The sequence below is a fragment of the Galeopterus variegatus genome, unplaced genomic scaffold, assembly GCF_000696425.1.
Source record: "Galeopterus variegatus unplaced genomic scaffold, G_variegatus-3.0.2 Scaffold2166, whole genome shotgun sequence".
Taxonomy (NCBI): domain Eukaryota; kingdom Metazoa; phylum Chordata; class Mammalia; order Dermoptera; family Cynocephalidae; genus Galeopterus; species Galeopterus variegatus.
In genome coordinates this window covers 23,511-30,020 of record NW_007728277.1, presented here as the reverse complement: position 1 = coordinate 30,020, position 6,510 = coordinate 23,511, and the positions used below count along the sequence as shown (strand labels likewise).

General features: G+C 34.2%; 1 pseudogene; it reads right to left on the bottom strand.

Annotated features, from left to right (window-relative positions):
• Positions 1–1,032: 1,032 nt before the first annotated feature.
• LOC103597019 lies at positions 1,033–1,472 on the bottom strand (annotated as a pseudogene).
• Between the last annotated feature and the right edge of the window lie 5,038 nt (positions 1,473–6,510).

Sequence of the window (6,510 nt, the reverse complement as noted above, 5' to 3'; positions counted from 1 at the left end):
TCTTAACAACTCAAACTCATGCAAAGTGTTTATTCTTATATATTTTTTACAATACTGAATGTTCAATAATAAGAATAAGACATAAAATTTACTACAGGGGTTGAGAAATGGTCTTATTAAAAAATATTGAAAAGAACCCTATGGTTTGCTTTCCATTTGTGATGGGTTTGTATATGACAATTTAGCTAAACTGAAATATATTTCCTAGTATTTTCTCCCCTTTATAATTCCAAGTTAGGGTTCACTGCCGGAAACTTATGCAAGATTTGAAAGACGTAACTGCAGCAGCAGCTGGTATACTTGGAAGGTCAGTGTGGGACCCCAGCGGCTGCAGCTTGTACACATTGTCGCTGATGTGCACACTCCCTTTGTTGATGGCGGGCAGCAGCTGGATCTGCAGCTCCTTTGGTTCTCACTGGATGTCCCCCTTAAGCTTCTCTGAGCCCTGGGTCAGGCACATATACCACTTTGAGGTCAAAATCCATCATGTTATCTGCAGGTCCCACATGTTGTCAGGTTTAGATGCGGTGAGAGATAGCTGTGGGCAATCTCCAGTTTGTCTCATGGGTTCCTGTTTGCATTGTATATTCTTGGTGCCTTTGTGGAAAATTAATTGGCCATACTTGTGTGGGTTTATTTCTGGGCTCTCTATTCGTTCTAGTGGTCCATGTGTATGTTTTCATTCCAGTACCATCCTTTTCTGATTGCTACAGCTTTTATATGTAATATAACTTGAAGTCAGGAAGTATGATACCTCCAGATTTGTTGTTCTTTGTCAAGATTGTTTTAGGTATTTGGGATTTTTTGTGGTTTCATATAAATTTTAGGATTATTTTTTTCTATTTCTATGAAAAATGTCATTGGAGTTTTGATAGGGATTGCATTGAATCTGTAAATCACTGTGGGTAGTATGAACATTTTATTATTTATTATTATTATTATTTAATATATGAGATTTTATTATTATTATTTTATTATATAGCATACTAGTGAATACACCAGATTATATTTTCTCAGGTGACAAATGGCAAATGAGGCATAGGTCTCTTTGATTTCCCCAAGAACCTCAATATCATCTGTCTTTTGGAGGATTCAGTTTCATATGATGTCTACGATACTGTCTATGAGGATACCAATGGTGCTTAGTAGTAAAGAACATTTTGCTAAGTTGTTCTATCATGGGTCCTTGCTTAAGCTGTTCACCTTTTTCTTCTAATCTGGTTTTCAGCACTTGATCATGTGTTTCTTCATTATTATGCACAGGTTCTGGTCAAGGGATAGGCCACAGAAGGGTGGTAGCATACTATCGTCCTACCTTCAGATGTCAAAGAAAGCTCTACTTATAAGTTATCTGGAAGAGAAGAATACATAGATTTATGACTAACACAATATAAAGCTCTGTTTTGGACTGGAAAGAAATGTTTCAAGATAGTTCTCTTTGTTATCACCCATGTTACTGCTGCTGCAGCCATGCTGTGCTGTATCAAGATGCTTATCAGGTGGTATGGAAAAAGATGTTTTGAAGAGGTATTGTTTTTAATATCTGCTTCTAGGCAAACCAGTTTTCATTCCTCGACAGGTTCTCAACATGAGCCCATCATCTTAGCAACCCTCGGTGTCGCGCCCGCACCGTGCTCAACCAGTGAGCGGACTGGTCTCTATATGGGATCCGAACCCTCGGCGGGAGCGCCGCCGCGCTCCCAAGTGCTGCACTCTACCGAGTGCGCCACTGGGCCGGCCCTGGGATTGCCTTCTTAATTTCATTTTTGGATAGTTTGTTTTTCAGGTAAAGGAATGAAACTGATTTTTGTACATTGATTTTGTATCCCATAACTTTATTGAATTTGTTTATTATTTCTAACAGTTTCCTGGTGGAATCTTCAGGATTTTTTTTCTGTGTAAGATCATGTCATCTGCAAACAGAGACAACTTTACTTCTTCATTTCTCATTTGAACACCTTTTATTTATTTATCTTGCCTAATTGCTACAGTTATGATTTCTAGAACTATGTGAATACATGTGGCAAGAGTGGGTATCCTTGTCTTGTTCCTGATCTTAAAAGGAAAAGTGTCAGCTTTTTCACCATTGAGTATAATGTTAGCTGTGGGCTTATTATATATGGCCTTTATTATGTTAAGGTATATTCTGTTTATACCTAATTTGTTGAGAATTTTTATCATGAAAGCATGTTGAATTTTGTCAAATGCTTTTTCTCCATCTATTGAGATGAACATATGATTTTTATTCTTCATGTTGTTAATGCAGTGTTTCACATTTACTTCTGTATGTTGAATAATTCTTCCATTCCAGGACTAAATCTCACTTGATCATGGTATGATACTTTCATGTGCTGTTGAATTTGGTTTTCTACTATTTTGTTCAGGATTTTTGCATCTATGTTCTTCAGGAATATTGACCAGAAATTTCCTTTACTTGTAGTGTCCTTGGCTAGCTTTGGTATCAGGGTAATGCTGGCCTCCTAAAATGAGTTGAAAGTATTCCCTCATTTTTAACATTTTAGAAGAGTTTGAGAAGCCTTGGTATTAACTCTTTTTTATGAGTTTTGTTGAATTCACCAGTGAAGCCATCTAGTCCTTGCTTTATCTTTTTGGGGAGAATTTTGATTACTGATTTAATCTCCTTACTTGTTATTGCCTATTCAGATTTTCTATTTCTTCATTATTCAGTCTTGGTAGGTTATATGTATCTAGGAATTTATCCATTTCTTCTAGGTTGTCCAACTTGTTTGTGTATAGTTGTTCATAGTAGTCTGTTATTTTCTGTCTTAGTTCATTTTATGCTGCTGTAACAGAATACCTGAGACTGGGTGATTCATAAAGAACAGAGATTTTTTTTCTTATAGTTCTAGAGGCTGGGAAGTGCAAGCTCTAGGGTCCCACATCTGTAAGGGCCTTTGTGCCATACCATCACATAGTAGAAGCTGAAAAGGCAAGAGAGCATGCATGTGAGAAAGGAAGGGGCCAAACTCATCTTTTTATCAGGTATCCACTCCTGTAATAACTAATCCAGTCCCATGATAATGGAATTAATGCATTCATGAGGACAGAGCCCTCATGACCTGATCACCTCTGAGAGGTCCCTTTTCTCAACATTGTTGCATTAGGTTTACATTTCCAACATATGAACTTTGGGGGATATGTTCAAAACATGTATTTCTGTGGTATCAGTTGTAATGTCTCCTCTTTCATTTCTGATTTTATTATTTTACATTTCCAACATATGAACTTTGGGGGATATGTTCAAAACATGTATTTCTGTGGTATCATTTCTGATTTTATTAGGTGAGCCTTCTTTCTTTTTTTCTTATTCTAGTTAAAGCTTTGTCAATTCTGTTTAACTTTTCAAAAATCAACTCTTAGTTTAACTGATCTTTTCCATTTTTTAAGTCTTTATTTTATTTATTTCTGCTCTGACCTTTTTTATTACCTTCCTTTTGCTAACTTTGGGATTAGTTTGTTCATCTTTTTCTAGTTCATTGAAGTGTAAAGTTAGGTTTTTTATTTAGGTCTTTCTTTTTTCTCAATGTAGGTATTTATTGCTATAAAATTCCTTCTTAGAACATAAGTTTTGTATGTTAGGTTTCTATTTTTATTTGTCTCAAGATATTTTTTGATTTTTAAAATGTCTTATTTGACCCATTGGTTGTTCAGGAGTGAGTAGTAAACTTTCCTTATATTTGTGAATTTTCCAGTTTTCCTCCTGTTATTGATTTCTAGATTCTTACTATTGTGAGTGTAAGAGATATTTAATATGACATTAATCTTTTTGAATTTGTTAAGACTTTTTTTTGTAGCCTAACATATTGCTATGATCTAAATATTTGTGTCTTTCCACATTTTGTATGTTGAAAACTAATCACCAGTATGATGATATTAGGAGGTGGGGCCTTTGGGAGGTGATTAGATCATAAGTGTGAAGCTCTGGGTTTAGTGTTGTTATGAAAAGGCCCTTGCCCCTTCCTCTATGTGAGGACACAGTGAAAAGACCATTCCTAAACCCATAAGTGGGCCCACCAGACTTCAAATCTTCTGGTGCCTTGATCTTAAACTTCCTAGCCTTTAGAACTGTGAGAAATAAATTTGTGTTGTTTAAAAGCCACCTGGCTTATTGTATTTCATTATAGTAGCCCAAATGGACTAATACACATATAACCTATCCTGAAGAATATTCTGTGTGTGCTTGAGAAGAATGTGTATTCTGCTGCTATTGGATGGAATGTTCTGTATATGTATGTTAGGTCCATTTGGTCTAAAGCATAGGCAATGTCCAATGCTTCCTTATTGACTTTTTTGCCTCATGATCTATCATTATTGAAAGTGGTGCATTGAAGTCCTCTACTACTATTGTATTGTTGAATATTTCTCCCTTCAGATATATTAATATTTGCTTGACATATTTAGGTGCCTTGATGTTGAGTGCATATGTATATATTTACAATTGTTATACCCTCTTGATGAAATTATCCCTTTATCACTATATAATGACCTTCTTTATTTCTTGTTTGAGTTTTTGACTTAATGTCTATTTTGTCAATATAAGTGTAGCTACTCTTATTCTGTTTTGGTTTCCATCTGCATGGAATATCTTTATCCATCATCCCTTCATGTTACGTCTATTTGTGTTCTTATAGGTAGAATGAATTTCTTCTAGGCAGTATACAGTTGTATCTTTTTTAAAATTATTAATCCATTTAACCACTTTTTGTCTTTTGATTGGAGAATTTAGTCCATTTATACTTAACATATTTATAGTTCCTATATTCCTTTCTTCCTCTCTTGCTGTCCTGATTTGTGATTTGATGATTTTCTATAGTGATATGCTTTGATTCCTTTCTCTTTATATTTGGTGAATCTATTATAAGTTTTTGCTTTGTGGTGACAATGGGACTTACATATAACATTTTATAGTTGTAACTGTCTATTTTAAGCTGATAACAACTTAACTTAGGTTGTATACAAAATCTTTACACTTTCACCACATTTTATATTTTTGATATCATGATTTACTTACTTTATACTCTGTATACATTAACAAATTATTGTAGCTATAGTTGTTTTTAATAATTTTGTCTTTTAATTGTTACACTAGAATTAAAAATGACCACCATTATAGTATTAGACTATTCTCAATTTAACTATATACTTACCTTGACCAGTGAGTTTTATACTTTCATGTTACTAATTAGTGTCTTTTATTTCAGCTTGAAGAACTCCATTTAGTATTTTTTTTTGTAAGGAAGAAAAATGCCTTACAAAAAGGCACTTATCTAGTGTTAATAAACTCCTTCAGCTTTTGTTCAGAAAAGTGTTTACCTTTCCTTCATTTCTGAAGAACAGCTTTGCCAGGTAAAGTATTCTTGGTTGGCACTGTTTTCTTTCAACACATTGAAAATATCATTTTATCTTTCCTGACCTTCAGTGTTTCTGCTTAGAAATAAGGTGATAGACTAAAGAGGGTTCACTTGTATGTGATAAGCCTTTTTTTCTTATGCTGCTTTCAAAATTCTTTCTTTTTCTTTGCTTTTTGACAGTTTGATTATAATGTGTCTTGGTGAAGTCCTGTTTGGGTAATTTTGAGCCTCACGTACCTGGAATTTTTTGGCTGTGGTTTCTTTAAATAAATGTCATCTTTTTTCTCTCTCTTCTCATTCTGGGACTTCAATAATGTGTATGAGCACACTTCAAAAAATTCATGGAGGGCTGGCCTGTTGCTCACTCGGGAGAGTGTGGTACTGATAACAACAAGGCCACGGGTTCAGATCCCATAGCTCACTGGGTGAGCATGATGCTGACAACACCAAGTCAAGGTTTAAGATCCCCTTACCAGTCATCTTTAAAAAAAAAAAATTCATGGAAAGATTTATTTTATATTTTATTTCTATTTTTCCACAATCTTTTTGAAGTACCTTTGTATATTATTATTGATGCTGACAACACCAAGTCAAGGTTTAAGATCCCCTTACCAGTCATCTTTAAAAAAAAAATTCATGGAAAGATTTATTTTATATTTTATTTCTATTTTTCCACAATCTTTTTGAAGTAGCTTTGTATATTATTATTTTTTGGTGGTGTCCCATAAATCTTGTAAGTTTCCTTTATTTCCTTTTATTCTTTTTTCTCCTCTGACTGGATAATTCTAAATGACCCATCTTTGAGTTCACAGATTCTTCCTCCTGCATGGTCAGGAGAAGCTCTCCATTGCATTTTTAATTTCATTCACTGTATTTCAAAAATTCTGTGTTTAAAAATGATTTTTTATCTCTCTGTTAAACTTCTCACTTTGTTCATGTATTGTTTTCCTGATTTTTGTTGAGATGCTTTGTTTTCTTGTAGTTCACTGAGCTTCCTTAAAACAATTATTTTAAATACTTTGTCAGGCCCTTAGTAAATCTCCATTTCTTTGGGGTCAGTTACTGAAAAATTACTATGCTCCTTTGGTGGTATTATGCTTCCTTGGTTTTTCATATTCCTTGAAGTCTTGCATTGCTG